The 19,785-nt window shown below is 50.2% G+C and overlaps 1 long non-coding RNA gene across 2 annotated transcripts in view; it reads right to left on the reverse strand.

Moving 5' to 3' along the window:
- LOC121010181 (uncharacterized) overlaps positions 1–19,785 on the reverse strand; it is a 38,216-nt gene that overhangs the window by 15,734 nt on the left and 2,697 nt on the right. For both annotated transcript variants that reach the window (XR_005781034.1, XR_005781035.1), the window contains exons 2-4: positions 9,764–9,888; positions 5,020–5,215; positions 2,073–2,125 (exon numbers count right to left, since the gene is read on the reverse strand). This is a non-coding gene — a long non-coding RNA (uncharacterized LOC121010181). The remainder of the gene's footprint in view (positions 1–2,072; positions 2,126–5,019; positions 5,216–9,763; positions 9,889–19,785) is intronic.

Here is a 19,785-nt window from a genome sequence, read left to right on the forward strand (position 1 = left end):
CATCCATCCATCCATCCATCCATCCATCCATTCAACCATCCATCCACCCACCTACCAATCCAACTACCAACCTGCTCATCTGTCTATCCATCTATCCATCCATCCCTTCACCCACCTACCCACCCACTCACCCACCTATTCACCCATCCATCTAACAACCTGCTCATCCATCCATCATCCATCCATCCATCCACCCACTCACCCATCCATTCATCTATCCATCCATCCGTCTATCCATCCATCCATTCATCTATCCACCCATCCATTCATCTATCCATCCATCCACCCACCTATTCACCCACCCACCTACCAACCTACTTATCCATCCATCCACCTACCAATCCACCTATCAACCTGCTCATCCATCTATCCATTCATCCATCCACCTACCAATACACCTACCAATCTGCTCATAGATCCATCTACCAACTACAAATCCTTCAGACTCGTCTCACCCACCCATCCACCCATCTATCCATCTGTTCATCATCCATCCTTCCATTATCCAACAACATTCCCTTAGCACCTCCTCAGTGCTAATTTCTAGAGATAAAGATGAGAATAAAGCATCATCTTTGCTTTTAAGAACTTCTGGTCTCCAGGGGAAGATGAGATACATAGTTAGATTATTTTCTCATCTGTGTCTTCCCCACCCTACCCAGGGTGTCAGGAAAAGAAATGTGGGAAATGTTGCCTATTAGATCCCCCTCTGGGTGATTCACTACTCACATTATTGGCACATTAAAAGATCTGACAAGTCCTACAGTCAAGATCTCTTTTCAACCCTTTTCAACCACTATTACCCCAAATGACTTGTCTCTAGACCCTATTTTAAGAGGATTGCCTGTTAAAATCCCATGGAATGAGATTGTCTCAGAATAGAATTGGGGAAATGCTGATACACCAAGGAAAAAAGAACCAAGTGTCACTTAAAAAACAGAGTAGTATTGGATTATAAGCCGAGGTATAAAATAAATACCAACGAGCCCATACCGATATTAATAAATGACTGGACTGATAAACAAAAGGGAGAATATACAAATCTCCTGTGCAGAAGAATTCCAAATAATTTATGTAGATCCTCTGCCTTCGAGGAGGGGGAGCATAACTCCCCAGTGTTTCAGTCTAAAAATACAATATGCAAAGAAGGGGAAAGTGGAGAAGCCGGGCAAACACTACACCAGCCACGTGATCAACATTAAGCTTGATAGTGATATCTCAAACTCATAGTATGTGCCCCTGATGGGATGAGAGTGACTCTTCACCTCCGTGGCTTCTTAAAACACATAACCTCAGTCCAATTAAGAAAAAAATATCAGGGGCGCCTGGGTGGCGCAGTCGGTTAGGCGTCCGACTTCAGCCAGGTCACGATCTCGCGGTCCGGGAGTTCGAGCCCCGCGTCAGGCTCTGGGCTGATGGCTCGGAGTCTGGAGCCTGTTTCCGATTCTGTGTCTCCCTCTCTCTCTGCCCCTCCCCCGTTCATACTCTGTCTCTCTCTGTCCCCAAAATAAATAAACGTTGAAAAAAAAATTAAAAAAAAAAAAAAGAAAAATATCAGACAAATCCCAGTTGAGTTACATTCTACAAAATACCCGAACAGTACTCCTTAACATTGTCCAAGTCATCAAAAACAAGGACAATCCAAGAAACTGTCGCAGCCAAGAGGACACTAAGAAGAAGTGACCACTGTATTCAGTGGGGTATCCTGGGTGGGATCCTAGAGCAGAAAAAGGACGTTAGGTAGAAACCAAAGAAATCAGAATGAAGAATGGGGTTTAGTTAATAATAATGTATCAATATGAGTTCATTAATTGTGACAAATGTAAGATGTTAATAACGGGGGAAACTGGGTGTGGGGCATGTGGGAAATCTTTGTTTTATCTGTGTAATCTTTCTGTAAGTCTAAAATTGTTCTGAGATTAAAGATTATTTAAAAAATAAGTAAATAAAGAAACAAGTGAGCAAAATTCAGCAAGTGAGGTACAGGGTTTAAGGAACAGCCTGGGGGAGACAAGGAGTTCTGGTTAGGAGAAGAGGTCTGAAATCAGAGAAGGCTAAATTCTGTAACTCACCTACTGCATGACTCTGAGCAAACTGGTTAATCTTTCTGAGATTATTTCTTCATCTGTAAATGGAGATTTAAAAATGCCGTATTAGTTGATTTGGATTAAATGAGGCAATGCATATAGAGTCCTAGGCACCAATAAACATCGTGGGACCGTTAGACTTACTGACTTGTTATCTTTGGCAGGTGTGGAGGATCTGGGAAGGCTGCAGGGAATGGGGTTACTGGCACCCACCCTTGGAGAACTGGTAAGATATAGGTTGGGAGTGGGAGGTCAGTTTTCCCCAAAGCAGAGAGGTCCTTTCTTCTATCCTAACGCCTACCCTTTGGTTCCAGAGCAGAGCTAAGTGGCCTGGGAGGAGATAGAGACCTCACAGATAGGCTTCTGACTTCCCACCCCAGCTATGGCCCTGGCTTGCCCTTCCGTCTGCCAGGGTCTCTGGGCTAAGTAATCGCTAATTCCTCCCTGATGAAGCACCTGTATCTGTAAGCAAATGAGCTGGCAGGTGGCGGCCCGGATAAAATATGACCTGCTCAGCAGGGGATTTGCTTACCAGTTGGGAGGCAGCCCATCCTGCTGCCTGCAGCCTGGAGGCCTCCTGGATAAAGCATAAATCACCGGTGCCCACAGGGCAGGCGAGAGGGCAGGAGGCACCTGGAAGAGTAAATGCCCCCTCCCCGGCCTCAGGCTTATGGACACTTTCTCAGTGGCTCACGGAAAAGAACCAGAACCGGGAATCTAGGAGACAAGGGAAATTCATTCTAGCTCCACCACAAACTTGCTGTGAAGCCTTGGGAGAGTCACTTTCCCCTTCTGGGCCTTAGTTCTCAACTCCAAGAAAGAGCTGTTCTTTCCCTCATGGATTTGCTACAAAGAACATAGAAGAAACTGTATGGAAATACACAATATTTGTTACAATCTTGATGATTTTTATGTTGTTACTATGTTGCTCCCACAGAAACCCCAGGGATCAGAGCTCAGGGGCTGGTAAGTTTCTGGTGGGCTGGTAGCTTTAGGGAATTATCTTCAAGGCTATAGTATCTATCGACAGAAAACTGATCAGAGACCTTTCCAAGGAGGCAGCATGATATATGGAAAACCAGAAGTTCCGGAGGCATCGGAACTTGTTTTGAATCCTACAGCTGTCGCCCATTAGCTGAAAGGACTTGGGGAAATCACCTTTCCCCTTTGATCCTCAGTCAACTGATCTATAAAGCAGAATGAAGAATATAATCTTTTAGGTTGTGGTTATAAGGTATAAACAAGATTACATTCCAGAGAGGCTGGCTCATAAGTAGCTCCCTGATAAAGGCTAGTTCGTCGAGGCTGAACCAGGTTTACAAATCAGATTTCCTAACTTTCTACTCAGCTCTTTGCTGAGACCTCAGAAAGTCTTGGGGGAATCTCCAGGCCTCTGTGAGCCGCATCGCTGCCCCTACCCCCCAATCCCCTGCCGGGAGACTTCTGCAACTTGGACCTGGGAGACCCCTTGGGAAGTGCTCCAGCCCGGAGGCTGCGGGGACTGCATGATGAAGACAGAGCCGTTTGCTAATACCATGTGGCTGCTGTGACAGTCTGTTAATGCCATTTACAACGTGCTGTAATTATGTCTCACACATGCTGGCGGCCCAGCCAGCAGGAACATTCCCTGGGAGGGGCCTCGGAAAGATTCCTTTAGCAGGGTGGGGGTTGGGCTTTCTCAGGAGGCTGGGAGCTGGGGGGGTTGGAAGCCACTCTGAAGGAGTAGGAATTCCTCCCTTTGCACTGACCTACTTGGCTGCCCTGGGCACCTGAGAAAGAGTTCACACCTGCTTGGACCAGTGGTTCCCATCCTGCATTGTTTTGGAACTTTGGACAAGTCTTGGTTCCTCTCTGGGCCTCAGTATCCCCTTCTATAAGATAAGGATATGGGGAAAGATAAGAGCAGTAGTTCTTAACATTTTTTTGTAGCATCTCCCTAGAAAAATGCACATGCTCACATCCAATCACAATGTATCCTGCATTTTCAGGGGGCTCACGGGCGACTGAAGTCCATTATTAAGCACCAATGACCCCAGGCCTAGAATCTCAGTCTAGATCATTTCACGGACCTACTACCGCTGTGTTTCAATCTATTTCTCCACCCAGTTTGTGAGGTCACTCTCTGCTGGATGTTGCTGCTTGTCGTTTGGGACATAGGTGTTCATGACAGTTAGCTGCTCACCCTAGATGGGGCTCCTTATCAGAAAGTGCCCAGAGTTGTCTCTTAAGGCCTTCTGCCTTGAATTTAATGGGCCGGCTCATTTCTACAATGCTGCCCAAACCGTGATATTCTAGGATCTTGCTAGCTGGCGATGTGCATTATCCTCCAAGTTTGGTAAAAAGAGCTCAGTTTTGGAGTTAGACAGGTCTGAGTTAGAATCTCTCCATACTTCCTTGCTGTCCAACCACCAGCTTCTCGGAGCCTCAGTTTCCCTTTCCAGGGAGTTGTCATGAGGGACAATGCCCCTCAGGTGCCTGGTGCAGAATAAGCACCCAACGCAGGCCAGTTCTGCTCCCACTACTGCCCCCCCACACACCCTCCTCTTCCTTTCTGGAGGGAGCTGAGGAGTCTTGGGGAAAAGCTCTCGGGAATGGAGAAGCCTATTTCCAAGTCATTAGTCCCCCAGTGTCGGGCTGCAGGATGGATTTTGATCAAGAGCGGGGTGACATTTGGCAAAAGTTGCTGATGAGGGATTGAATGATTAATCGTCATGACAACCGGGCTGGAGTAATGACAGGGATGCGATGGCGCCCGAGTTAAACACAAAGCGGCCCCGCGAGCCGGGGCGGTAAATTACTAGGCTTGTCACCGCTGCGCTTTTGGAGAAAGCGGCCGTGCGTTCCTAATGAGAGGTTAACTGTGTCCCCAAAGTAATTACAGCCGATTGAAGAGGTGGCTGGTAATTAGAGGATTAGCGGTGATGAGACTCACCTGCATGGTTGCCATGGTGATGGAGGGTGGGTGGGGTAGCGAGGGGAGGAGGGTCCAGACTCCTCCCCAAGGCAGGTGCCGGAGACCTCTCTAGTTGGGCCAGCCTTGGTGTCCATGACCAATGGGACGGGCCCTGGAGAGCTGGTGGGCAGGCCCCAAGGTTCTGCCTCTGGTGGTGGGGCCTCAGTCTCCCCATCTGTAAAATGAGAGCTTGAACCCATTGAAGAGCATGGAATAACAGAGCTGGAATTCAGGAACATGGCTGGTCTAGTCAAGTGACATCTCTCTCAAACTCCAAATAGTCTTCAATTTGCCACCCTCCTCCCAAGCCTGGCTTTGGTGGGGCCCAGGAAACCACACACAAATTCTACCTCTTGGCTGAGTGTCTCCAAGGTCTGAGCATAAGCCTCCATTTCCTCATCTCTAAAATGGGGACAATGGGGGCGCCTGGGTGGCTCGGTCTGTTGAGCGTCCGACTTCAGCTCAGGTCATGATCTCACGGTTCGTGAGTTCCAGCCCAGCGTCGGGCTCTGTGCTGACAGCTTGGAGCCTGGAGCCTGCTTGGGATTCTGTGTCTCCCTCTCTCTGCCCCTTCCCCGCTCATGCTCTGTCTCTGTCTCTCAAAAATGAATAAATGTTAAAAAAATAAAAAAATAAAATAAATAAAATGGAGACAATAATAATGGTACCTGTTTCCAAGGGTCCTCTAGAGAATGCAGTGAAATCATAATTGCAGGGCCCTTAGGAAAATGCCTGGTCACCACAAGAGCTCCATAAATGTTAGTGCTTTTGGTCCCCTTTACAAATACCTCTTCCTTCTGCAGACCTGGAGTAGCCAGGGGCAGGGAGGGGTCAGGGGCCTCAACCTTTTGTTGGAGAATGGGCTGCGCCTTCCACACATGATAGGTGACAGGAGCTCCAGGTGAAGCTCTGGGCACTAGGCGCCCACTGTTTGCTCACGCTGCGTATCCTTGGTCAAACCTCTCTGCTTCTCTGAGCTTCCTGATTCCTGCCTGCCTGACTGTTCTGTTGGGAGAAAGGAAGGAAATGCTGGGTTTGTGGCGCACTTCGCTTATGCCAGACCTTCCCATGGTACTTTATAACTATTATTTAGTTCTATCCTCCCCACAATCCATAAAATAATTAGTTTGCCCATTTTTAAACAAGATATTTTGTTTTTAAGTAATCTCTACACCCAACGTGGGGCTGGAACTTAAAACCCTGAGATCAAGAGTCACGTGCTCTATTGACTGACCCAGCCAGGCACCCCTATTTTGCCCATTTTTTAAAAAATGTGTATTTTGGGGCGCCTGGGTGGCACAGTCGGTTAAGCGTCCGACTTCAGCCAGGTCACGATCTCGTGGTCCGTGAGTTCGAGCCCCGCGTCAGGCTCTGGGCTGATGGCTCGGAGCCTGGAGCCTGTTTCCAATTCTGTGTCTCCCTCTCTCTCTGCCCCTCCCCTGTTCATGCTCTGTCTCTCTCTGTCCCAAAAATAAATAAAAAACGTTGAAAAAAAATTTAAAAAAATGTGTATTTATTTATTCTTTTTTTTTATTAAAAATTTTTTAAATGTTTATTTATTTTTGAGACAGAGAGAGACAGAGCATGAACGGGGGAGGGTCAGAGAGAGAGGGAGACACAGAATCCGAAACAGGCTCCAGGCTCCGAGCTGTCAGCACAGAGCCCGACGCCGGGCTGGAACTCACAAACTGTGAGATCATAACCTGAGCCGACACCGGGAGTCGGAGGCTCAACCCACCGAGCTACCCAGGCACCCCTGCCCATTTCTGAGAGGAGAAAACAAAGGCCCAGGGAAGTGAAGTGAGCAGCCCAGACACACAGAGCTGGAGTGAAAGGGTCAGGATTTGAATCCAAGTCAGTCTAAATTTCTTACACTCTTGGGGCGCCTGGGTAGCTCAGTTGGTTGAGCGTCCGACTTCGGCTCAAGTTCATGATCTTGCAGTTTGTGATCGAGCCCCACGTCGGGCTCTGTGCTGACAGCTGGGAGCCTGGAGCCTGCTTGGGATTCTGTGTCTCCCTCTCTCTGACCCTCCCCTGTTCATGCTCTGTTTCTCTTTGTCTCAAAAAAATAAATAAATAAACGTTAAAAAAAAACGAATAAATAAACATTAAAAAGAATTTCTTACACTTTCTACCACATGAAGAAGCCGACTTACACCTCAAGGAGACGCCGGTCCACCACCTCCATCCAAGGCCCTGGGCACCCGAGAGGCGGACCTTCAAGAGAAGCCTGCCTGGGATTGGCCTGGGCGGTCGTGACATCATGAGGGCGGAGCTCTTGCCGGGCGCGCTTGTGGGCAGCTGAGGCTGCTGGTGGAGTCTGCGCGCCCCAGGGTCCGGATTGAGATGCCAGGGGGTGAGCATGGTGACAGCCAGACCTCCAAACTGGTCCCTGGGCACAGGCCTCAGTGAACCACTGAGCACAGTGGCTTAATTATTCCATCCATAAATGATGAGCCTCGTTCATTTCCGGGCCTTCATGACAAATTTATGGCCTTATTTAATGTGCTGGCTGCTGACCTTCCCTGGGATCGCAGGGAAACCGGGGCGGGGTGCGGGTGGCTTCCTGGAGGGCGCGGTGCCCGAGCTGCTGGGCCTCACGTCCCCTCCCGTCACCCGCGGGAGCAACCGAGGCCTCTGGCCTATTGCGGTTGGCGAACTCATTTTTCTCCGCCTTGCTTCTCTGGGGGAGGCGCTGGCGCGTGAGCTGAGGGTAGGGCCTCTGAAGTCAGAGGGATGCTGGTTCGAGTCCGCGTCTGCTACTTTTGAGCTACATGACTTTAAGCATGTAAGCTGCTTTGTCTCAGGCTCCTGGACGAGGTAGAACAGCTGGAAATGATCTGTGTAGTAAATACTCCATATATGGCTGCCCTGGGGGTTTCACATTGGATTTTATTTATTTATCATTTGGAGCCACTGCTTGGGGCCTGGTGACCCCGGAACAGACCACATCTTAAAGTAGAAGCACACTCAGATTTGGCCACCAGGCCCTGCTCTGAGCAGAGAAGACCCCAGAAATCACCGGCTGCACGAGCCCAGCCCTGAGCAACCAGGAGCCTGGTTCTGGCTTTTGGTCCCGCCTCCAGCTCTGAGCTGGCCTTGGTGACTCACACCCCTCCCTCAGTTTACCACATTTGTCACAGGGCAGCCAGCGTAGTATTCATACTTGCCATGGGCCAGAAGTTCCAGTATGAACTCGATTGAAGGATAGTAGAATCACCTTTTGGGGCCAATTTCTGGAACCTACACACACACGGTCCTCCGGCCTAGATGGCTGACAGGCTCTGAGTGGGGCATGGGTGCAGCTCACAGAACCACGGGACCCTTGAGCTGACCGGGAGCTCAGAGAGCACCTCCTCCAGCCTCACACTTCATAGATGAGGATGCTCATAACATGGTCGCCAGATATTAATTAAGTGCTTACTGTATACCAGGCACCACGATCATCGCTTGCCATCTATTTGTCTCATTTGGTCCTCACCACAACCAAATAGGGGCCAAGTATGACTTACTTCATTTACAAAGGAGGAATACAGAGGCCCAGAGAAGTACAGAACTCGGAGAAGGCCACACAGCACCACCGGCCTCCAGGTCCAGACCCTTCCCGTGTGGATGCACCATAGGTATTCGCATGTCCTTGCACGGGCGCGCCTTCTTGTGCGTGTGTGTGTTTGCGCGGATGTGCCGATATAAGGAGATGTGCACGCCACCTGTGAGCGCGTGTCGTACCTGGGCTGGTCATTCGTGGGGCGCATGTTCTGACTCCCTGTCCAGTGCTCTTTCACCCCTAGCCGGTGCCATTCAACAAAGAGCCGGTTGGAAATGGAACCTTTCAGCTGGGGCGTGCCTGGCTTCCCACAGTCTTAGGGAATGAGTTTAATTTGCATACTTATTTGCATGCCAGCGCAGTCACTCACGCGCCAGGGCCCAGCCTGGGCAGGGAAAAATGTGTGTCGATTCCTACACCGCCCGTAACTCCGCCGTCAGCCAGCCATCCGAGGTGCAGTTTCTCCGAGCTCATTTCTATCATTACCCCCATTGTGTAGATCACGAAACTGAGGTTTAGAATTCCTGGGCCAAGGTCATGTCGCCAGCAAGTGGCAGAGCTGAGGTCTGATGCTTGGTTAGAGAAGCCAAATCCAGTGGTCTTTCCCCAGTCCCACCCTGCCTGCAGGCTTGAGGTAGGCATGGAGGAGTGAGCGGCTGGGAGGAGCTTCAGGGAGAAACCATGGGGCCCTGGAAGTTTCCCTGTGTGTGTGTGTGTGTGTGTGTGTGTGTGTTACGAGCGTATGGGTATAGCGTGGTGCGTTTCATCATCTTGCAACAAAATGCCTCAGCCTCTTATGTGACAGGCACATAAATAACAACAATAATAATGGGCATAGCAAACATGGGTCTAGTGCTTATGGTGCACCAGGCAAATGAGTTCTATTAATTTATCTTTGCAACAATCCTAGGAGGTGGTAACATTATTGTTCCCATTTTTCGTCTGGGGAAACAGAAGCACAGAGAGGTGAAGTGACTTGCTCAAGGTCATGCAGCTGGGAAGTGGCAGGGCTGGGACTCAAGCCCAGGCCGTTTGGGTCCATGGGTCACGGATCCAACCGTACCACTCTCGAGGTGTGCTGGACACGTGATGGTGTGCGCGTATGTCAAAGCCTGAGCTGCCACGATAAGCTACCAAAGACTGGGTGGCTTAAACAACAGAAATTTCTTTTCTCACCGTTTAGAGTCCAGGAAGTTCAAGATCAAGGTGCTAGCTGATTCAGTTTCTGAGCAGAGCTCTCTTCCTGACTTGTAGACGACTGCCTTCTCGTTGTGGACTCACATGGTCTTTCCTTGGCTCACCTGCATGGAGAGAAGACAGAGCTCTGATTCTGACATGTCTTCTAATAAGGGCACAGTCCCTTCATGACGGCCACACCTTCATGACCGCATTTAGCCCTTAATACCTCTCATAGGTACAGCCTCCAAATACCATCACATTCGGAGTTAGAACTTCAACATATGGATTTGGGGTGGGGAAAATACAACATTGCGTACATGCACACACACTCGTGCACGTACACATGAAGGTGTGTGCATGTCCATGTGTGCATTTCCTTGTGTGTGTTCATATGAAAGTACCTGTGGGTATATAAAGATGTAGATTTATATACACATACGAGTGTATGGCCTCACATACGTACATCTGAGTGTGTGTACGTGGGTATATTAGAGGTTGGGAAACTTCATCCCAGGCCAGCCCCTCTGCCGACTAGTCCAATAGCCCCATGAAAACTGGGGTCACACAAAGGGAGCTAGGGTGGGGCTTTGGGTAGCTAGGGCCTAAGAGCTAGTGCTCCCTGGATCGTTGGGGGAGGGGACTCCCCAGCTCCTCACGCTCATCGCCCTGGCCTCCAGGAGACATTAATAATAGATCAGCAAATTCCAAATGTAAATAGGGCAATCAGGCCCGAAAACACAGACATTCATCACCCAGATACAAATTACGCTGCCGGCCCCTGATGTAATTACCAGAGTTCAGCTCGATGCATCGAGCCACCCCACCCTGTGCCCTAGCGAGTTGCTTTGTGCCGGTGTTCTCCCCGCTGAGGATGCTCATCCACCTGACCCCAGAGGGTCTCTCTGGCCAGAGCCAAGTGTGTCTAGCTGTCCTAAGCAGGTATGAAGACAGAAAACCCCTGAGATTCTTGTGCTTTGATGACAGAGCTCCATAGGTCACGGGGCAGACACCAATGGGTCAGATGCCTGCTTCTGGCTCTCGTTTTGAAATATTGCTGTGTGACCCTGGGCAAGTCACTCACCCTTTCTGAGTCTCAGTTTCCTCTTCTATCCAAAGAAGCTAACAATACAAACGCTAACAATACAAAACACTACAATACAGCTTAGGGCTTTGGAGTCAGAAGGACCACCCTATCACTTTTGAGTTGAGAGACCTTGGGCAAGTTTCTTCCCTACTCTGAACCTCAACTCTTTCATCTGTAAAATGGGTGTAATAATGCCTGTCACATAGAATTATTTTGAGGAAAGAATGAAGTAAGATTTCTCTTTTAATTGGTGAATTTAACTCATTCACATTTATTGTGATTATATTATAATACCACACATAAAACATATATCACCAATGTATCAGCACACTCAAAAATCTATATGTACATAGAGTGATTATATAACTACATGTTTTATGGCGGTCCTCTTTCTTGCCACATTTGTTTGTGTTTCCTATTTATTAGTCTTCCTTATGTTTCCTTCTTTCCCATGGCTATTGTACTAGTTATCTATTACTACAAAACTTAGTGGCTTACCACAATAACCATTTAGATTTTTTTAAATGTTCATATATATTTTTTTTATTTAAAAATTTTTTTTTCAACGTTTATTTATTTTTGGGACAGAGAGAGACAGAGCATGAACGGGGGAGAGGCAGAGAGAGAGGGAGACACAGAATCGGAAACAGGCTCCAGGCTCTGAGCCATCAGCCCAGAGCCCGACGCGGGGCTCGAACTCCCGGACCGCGAGATCATGACCTGGCTGAAGTCGGACGCTTAACCGACTGCGCCACCCAGGCGCCCCTTAAATGTTTATATTTGAGAGAGAGACAGACAGAACGTGAGAGGGGGAGGGACAGAGAAAGACGGGGACAGAATCCAAAGTAGACTCCAGGCTCTGAGCTGTCAGCACAGAGCCTAATGTGGGGCTCAAACTCACAAGCCGTGGGATCATGACTTGAGTCGCAGTCGGACGCTCAACCAATTGAGCCACCCAGTCGCCCCCACAATAACCATTTAAGAATCTCATAGTTGTCGTGGAGTGGCTTAGGGTGGTTCAGGTTCAGGGTCTCTTCATGAGATTGTAGCCATGATGTTGGCCAAGGTTGTGGTCTCATCCACAGCCTTGATTGGACCGGAGTTTCCACTCCCCAAGGTGGCTCCTCAATTCCTCCCTGCGTGGATCTCCCTGTAGGACTGCTTGAGTGTCCTCACGACATGGCGACTGGCTTCCCCTGGAGCGAGTGAGCGAAGAGAGCAAGGCAATGGTTGTAATGTCTTTAATGACTGAGCCTCAGAAGTCACGAGCTGTCACGTCAGCCATGCTGTTACACAGGTCATTCCCCTCGTGTGGGAGAGAACTGCACAACAGGTGGATATCAGGATGCAGGGATCACTGGGGGCCACCTTGGAGCCTGGGTATGACACCTGCCTTGTGTTGGATTGCACGATAGTGTATGCAAAGCTCTCAGCTCGGGCACTGGGAGAAATTCATTAATCCCTACGACCCCAATGCCCAGCACGGTTCCTGGCATAGACTAGGCATCAACAAATAATGTGATGGCAAGGAGAGGGCTGTAGCAGAATCTGGTGGTACCCCAGCAGCCACTGGAACCCACATCCTCCTGCCTTGCCATTGCCCAGGCTTTGGCTCAGGGCGTGCCGAGCCACGGAGGGCTAGGAGCTCCTGCCTTCTCTGAATCAGGGAGGAGAGTCTAGACCAAAGGCAGTTTCCAGGCCTGTCTCGTCCCAACTCTACATTGATCAGTAATTAAACGCAGCCTCCAATTACTATAACGTTTGGCGAGGCACCAAGCTCGCGTGAAACCTTGCAATAAACATCTGCTTTATAAATTGCCTCTCAGTGCAGGGCACCAGCAGGGTTCTTGGGGGTTGGGGAGAGAGAAGAGCTGGGAGCTGGGAAAGGGAGGAGAGGTTAGGGAGGGAGAGGCTGGCCTGCCAGGTGGTAGGAAGTGAGGGCCCCGAGCATTCCTCTGTGGAAGACTCCCTCACCACCCTCCAAGGTGGGGGCCCTGAATTTGACCCAGAGCTGGGGAATCCTCGTCTCCTGAGATTGTGTCAAAAGCCGCACACATACCTAATGCAAATTACCTTTCTCTTGCCTTTTCTTTTTCCAAAACCCATAACATCCCACTCACCTGTCATTTACATTTAGAGGGAGAAGCATAGAGGTTTATTAGCTATAGTAGCAGCCTCTGTCGGGGGTGAGATATTCTCCGGGCTCCAGAGGAAGAGGAGGGTCAGTGGTTTCTTACCAAGGTCCTGGAGCCCCAACCCCACTATGCACACTGTCCCCTGAGCCAGAAATGGGCCTGTGGACCCCACTCTGTCTCCTTCAGGGTCTTGCTTACAGAGACGACAAGGGAGGGGGAAACCCAGGATCCGGGGTCTGATGGAACTGGGCCGAGACCTGGCTCAGCTCACCTGAGACTTTGGGCAAGTGACTTTGCCTCTTTGGGCCTCTGTTTCTGCACCTGTGAAATGGTCATAAAACCCACGGGTGTCTGGCAGGACTAAGGGAGCCGTGGGAGCGGGGCAGCAGAGTGGATAGGGCAGGGGCTCTGAAGCCAGGCAGGCTTGCCCCTTGGATATGACCGTTTTGTTTTCAGCCTCCTCTGAAGATGGGGAGGTAAGTGTGTCAGCTCACGGAGGTGCTGTGAGGTCTCGGCCGGGTGTGCAGCACGGCGGGCACTTAAATGCCAGCTACTGTTGTTACCGTTGCTATCATTATGCTCGAAGGACAGAGAGTCGCTTCTGTTCCAGGGAGAAAGGACCTTCCTGGGCCTCTGGGCTCCCCTCCCCTGCCTTTGCTCCCCCCTCTCTTCCTACCCCTTGGAGCCTATGCTCTGCCCCTTGCCTGTTGCACAAGACCTGGGCTCTCCAGGGAAGACCATTTGATTGATCTGCTGTCCCCGTCACTGGCACCACTGTGTGCTCTCCAGCCAGCTTGTTTGCTCATCCAGCACCGGGGGAAGTCGAGGACTTCCGGTAGGCAGGGATGGGGGATAAAGGGGAGGACTGTCTGAGGCCAAACTGCCCGCCTGGGGAAGCCTACAGCTGCCCAGCGCAGCTGAGATGAAATGAGATTTCACATGTGCCCCACGCTTAGCTGGTCGCATTAATACCATTATGGTCTGAAACCCAACCTGGGAGGTGTGGGGTGTGTTCCTCTCCCTTACTCCGCCCACCTTGTCCAGGTAAGATACGAGGCAAGGTGAGTGGGGCCGCCTCCCATCTCTCCACCCAGGTGAGCTGCGAAAGTACCTGAGTCCACCTTTAGGAAACCGTTCCTTAGCATTAGCACTGATGCTTGATCTTTTTTTCTTTAAAAATTTTTTAATGTTTATTTTTGAGAGAGAGAGAGAGAGAGAGAGAGAGAGCACGAACAGGGGAGGGGCAGAGAGAGAGAGGGAGACACAGAATCTGAAGCAGGCTCCAGGCTCCCAGCTGTCAGCACAGAACCCGATGCAGGGCTTGAACTCGTGAAACACGAGATCGTTGACCTGAGCTGAAGTTGGACACTTAACTGCCGGAGCCACCCAGGCGCCCCAGACACTTGGTCTCTCTTAAAAATGAAAACAGCCCCCAGAAGGCTGGCCGAAGGAGTCCCTTCTACCTTTAGCAAGGAATCATTTACGAAAAGACCTGAGAGTCAGTGGGGACGTTCGTCCCAGTGCCGGGGCCATGGTGAATGTTTGATGAACGAATGCACGAGTGAACGAAGTCTCAACGCCGCCTGGCACTGGCATCGCCCTCTGGATGCTCACGGCACCGGAGTCCAGCCTCATTGCAAACTCCTTCCCGACACGCGAAGCTCGTCGCCTAGAGGGCAGCCTGGTCCGTCTCTAGACAACTCCGGGCCCCGAAACACATTCCACATGTTGAGCTCAAACTCCCTTCCCTGAAACTTCTCTAGGGATCGCCGTGCTCTTGAGGTCAAAATCCTAAACCACAGATGAGCAGTCGCCAATACGTTTTGTAAAAGCTTGCCGGGCCCCGTCAGGATATTTATCAATGAAACCCACGCGGCAGGCGAAGTTTTATTCCAGTGAAGCTGTCAGCCCAACACAGCATGCAGGTGCTCCTGTGAGTAGGAATGTGGCAGAACTGCGACGGGAGCTCACCCAAGCCAGGTGCCAGGTACTATTTAAATGCTTTCACGTGTATTGACTCATCTGCTACTCCCAACCCTCCGGGGCGGTGGGTGCTGGGAAACGGAGACTCAGAGAGGTTAATTGACTTGCCCGAGATCCCACAGCGGTGGAGCTATCAGAGCAGGGATCTGAATCCAGAGCGTCTTGCTCCAGAGTCTGGGCACCTAAGCCTCACCCCAAACTCTTGTGAGCTCTTGTGATGTCACCAAGGCTCAAGTTTCTGCCATCTCTCAGCCTTTCACAGTGTTGGCTTTGTTCTTAGACTCTGACGGTGGGTGAGCTCTGGTGGCCCTGCCCCCATCCGAGGCTCAAAACGAGAAGCAAAAGGGCCTTCTCTCCCTCTCCAGTCTGCATGGAACTCACAAGACTGGCCCACACTGGTCGCAGTCTGGTCCCCGAACCCTTCCTTGTCGCAGGGAGATGTCTTTGGCTTTGGGTCCATGCTCACCTCTGGTGTGGGGGGTTAACAACCCGTTCAAGGGAAGATTGGGCTATTGTCACCGAAAGAAGGAGACAGGACGCTGCACACATCACCAGGTGTAAATGTCACACGTTGAATGCTACTAAAATGTTCTGGTTCCTGTTTTATACATACTGGGTTCCCGCTGAAGATTTTATTTGTCAGTGAATTTTATACCTAAAGACCGTTTGAAGGACCACTGGCCTATAACATTTTAAAGAGCTTCGTAGGGTCTTTAACAAGGACGGGCATTAATTTACCAACTGGGACGGCATGTGAGACTTTACCACCCCTCTCTATGGGATAATAACCATTATCATGATAAAGTTACTGCACACTTACTCTGTGTATACTATTCACACCCAAAATTGCTGCAGGAAGCTGACACTCAGAGAGGTTAAGTGACTTGCCTAATATCGCTCAGCTGATGAAGGGAAGATTGAAAACAAGAGTCAAGTCTGCCTGACATCAAAGCCAATATTTTCTTGGTTAAAAAATGTGTATTTTGTATGTACAGGTATAACAGTTGTTGTGAAAAAAAAAACCCCTCAAATAATGGGGAAGCATATAAAGGAGAAAATTAAACTACTTCCTTACACTGAACATTTTATTTTTTTTTTAATTTTTTTTTCAACGTTTTTATTTATTTTTGGGACAGAGAGAGACAGAGCATGAACGGGGGAGGGGCAGAGAGAGAGGGAGACACAGAATCAGAAACAGGCTCCAGGCTCTGAGCCATCAGCCCAGAGCCTGACGCGGGGCTCGAACTCCCGGACCGCGAGATCGTGACCTGGCTGAAGTCGGACGCTCAACCGACTGCGCCACCCAGGCGCCCCATGAACATTTTAAAAGATTTTAAACTCCGGGGCACCTGAGCGGCTCGGTCAGTTGAGTGTCCAACTTTGGCTCAGGTCATGATCTCGTGGTTCGTGGGTTCGAGCCCCACGTTGGGCTCCACAATAACTGCCCCTCCCCTGCTTATGCTCTCTCTCTCTCTCTCTCTCTCTCTCTCTCAAAATAAATAAGCTTAAAGAAAGATTTTCAACTTTTAAAATTATAAGAGTCAGGGGCGCCTGGGTGGCTCAGTCGGTTAAGCCTCGGACCCTTGATTTGGGCTCAGGTCGTGATCTCACGGTTCATGAGTTCAAGCCCCGCGTCGGGCCCTGTGCTGGCAGTGTGGAGCCTGCTTGGGACTCTCTCTCTCTCCCTCTCTCTCCCTCTCTCTCCCTCTCTCTCCCTCTCTCTCCCTCTCTGCCCCTCCCCTACTTGTGCTGTCTCTGTCTCTCTCAAAATAAATACTAAAAAATAAGTAAATAAAATTATAAGAGTCATACTGCACACAGTACAAAGTAAATGAAACCGGCAAGTAAATATGCGAAACGAAACCCAAAAGCCGTCTCCATACCCCGTTCTTCAGTCTTGCTTTCTAGAGAGAATCACTCTGAATAGATGCTTGTGTAGTTCTTTGCACATTTTTCATGCACACAAAACACGTCTATGCTTTCTTTTACGTAAATGGCAGCACACTAGAAATTGTCCTGTGATTTGCTTTTTCCACTCAGTAACAGCTCACATACTTTCTTCTTTACTGCTCCGCACCGAACTAGCCCATTCTTTTTCCCAGCTGCATAGTACTCCACTTAAATGGCCACATTATGATTTACATTTAACCAGTCCCCTGTTGATGGACACTTAGGTTGTTTCCAGCTTTATGCTTTGTTTTTAATTTTTAAATGTTTATTTATTTTTGAGAGAAAGAGAAAGAGAAAGAGAGAGAGAGTGGAGAAGGGGCAACAGAGACAGAGACACAGAATCCGAAGCAAGATTCGAACCCACAAGCTGTGAGGTCATGACCTGAGCTGAAGTTCAACACTTAACCGACTGAGCCACCCGGGTGCCCCTTTAATTTTTCTAATGTTCATTGATTTTTTGAGAGAGAGAGAGGGAGCGAGAGAGAGCGAGCGAGCAAGTGGGGGAGGGGCAGAGAGAGATACACACAGAATCCGGAGCAGATTCCAAGTTCTGAGCTGTCAGCACAGAGCCCGACATGGGCTCGAATCCACGAACCTCGGGATCAGGACCTGAGCCGAAGTCGGACGCCTGACCGACCGAGCCGCCCAGGTGCCCCTGGTTTGTTTGTTCTTTTTTAAGGGTCGCCATGAACATCCCTGTATTTTCTCTTTGCCTATCTGAGTGCACAGAGTCTGCCTCTAGGCTCTAACCACCTGCTACCCCGCCCTCAGCTCCGTGGCCACACTTTCTGTGCGAGGTTTGGCTTCCCCACCAGCCTCTGCTTTGGGAAGGCCCCTGGGCCGCCTGGGGGAGCCTCTCCTCCTCACGTCCCAGCCGGTCTCTGCTCTGTCTCCTCTGAAAGCCCAGCTCAGAACCCTCAACGTCTCTCCATAATGAGATAATTTACATTTTCTGTTATTTTTTTTCTTTTTCAGCGGAAAGGGGGCACTTAAAGTGAAATATCTCTCGACACACTGTTAACAAGGATTCATAAAAGTGAACTGTTCACCTTGTCTGTCGGCGGGCGGTTATGAAAAATCAATAGCACACAGAGGAATCGTGCTCCTCGCGTCCGAGGTTGTCTGTCTAGTGGTGTGGACAGGGTGGGAGCCGCCTGGCCTCCTCAAACACGCCACCGGGAGGCTGGGGGGTGTGCAGGCGTGGGGGTTCCTGGACCCGAGCGACAGCTCAGGTCAGAAGTCAATGCAGAAGACGCATCGTTTGGTGCAGAGAATGCCGTCTGGCCCTGCACCCTCACTGCTTTCTTTCCCGATACTACCACGAGAGCATGGCTCGAATGCCACATCTTCTGGAAAACCCTTCACTCATTCACTCCCCAAACACACATGGAGGCTCCCGCTAAGCGGCAGGCCTGTGCTGGGCACACAGAGGTGGCTCAACACGCTCCCCGCTCTCTGCATGGTGAAGCTGGACAGGTCAACAGGACCTAGACAGGGTGACGTGTGCTTCAGCAGGGATGCTGGGGGCCCAGAGGAGGCCTCTGTCCCTGCCTAAAGGGTGGGGCACTCAGAGGAGGCTCCCTAGAGGGCCTATGTCAATGCCCAGGGCCCAGAGTGTGTGTGGGTGAACCGGACAGAGTACAGGAGGAAGGACTTGTTGAGCAGAAGGAACAGCATATTCAGAGGCCCAGGGGCAAGAGGGAGGGCAGGTGGGTCTGGGGGCATTAGAGGTTTGATCTGACAGCAGCACGCATGGTCAGAGCGGGGACGGGTGGGAAGGTGACCAGTGGCCTGCCACTGAGGTCCCTGCGGACCTTGCTGAGGAACGGGGACCGGATGGGGGGCTGATGCCTCTGCTGGCGGTATTTGGGGGTGAGTTTTGATTTCTCTTTGAAGTTTGAAGTCTCAGACTTCTTAAATTGTCTCTAATGCACCCGTGTTGCCTTTCTAACAAGCATTTTAAACTAACAGTAACAATTCTGCGGAAGGAAAAAAGGGAGAAGAAAAAGTAGCACTGGAGGTGCATGGGTGGCTGAGGTCACGATCTCCTGGTTCGTGGGTTTGAGCCCACTGATAGCGGAAATTGCGATCGTAGCAATGGCGGTAACGATAGTGGTGACAGTGGTGGGTGACAGTTCTAATAGTCCCGAGTCTAACCCGTAGGCAGAGGGGGCCACTGAAGGGAAGTGAAGGATGACAGTTTGAGTTCCAGAAGTCCTAGGAAGGTGACCGATAATGGAGGCAGGTGGGGAGCGAGCCTATCCTAGGGTCCTAGGGCCCCTGCTCCTGACAGTCTCCTCTTAGGTGATTCACCTGAGGGAAGTGGTCCATTTCCAGGCTATCCTCCCCCCCCGGGCGCCCCCCCCCCGCCATTAGCAACTAGACTCTGCAGCCAGTCAGATTCAGTCATGGCTGCTGTGTGGATGGAGTGAGGGTCTGGAGAGATGGGCCTCTCCAATGCCACTTTTCCAGCATCCAGAACCTTAATTGCCTCTCCCTCTAACTCTTAGAACCCTCAACAGTCAGAATTATTTTCTTCTTTTATTTTCTCCATCTACTCATCCATTACCCATCACTCACCCATCCATCCATCAATCCACCCATCTATCCATCCATCCACCCATCCACCCATCCATCTATCACTCATTCATCATCCATCCATCATTCACACATCCATCCATCCATCCATCAATCCATCATTCACATATCCATTCATCCATCCATCAATCCACCCATCACTCACCTATCTGTCCATCTATCTATCCATCCATCCATCCATCCAACACTCACCCATCCATCCATCCACCCATCCACACATCCATCTATCACTCATCCATCCATCCATCCTTCACACATCCATTCATCCA

This window comes from Herpailurus yagouaroundi, unplaced genomic scaffold (assembly GCF_014898765.1).
Source record: "Herpailurus yagouaroundi ecotype Mexico unplaced genomic scaffold, PumYag 191, whole genome shotgun sequence".
Taxonomy (NCBI): Eukaryota; Metazoa; Chordata; class Mammalia; order Carnivora; family Felidae; genus Herpailurus; species Herpailurus yagouaroundi.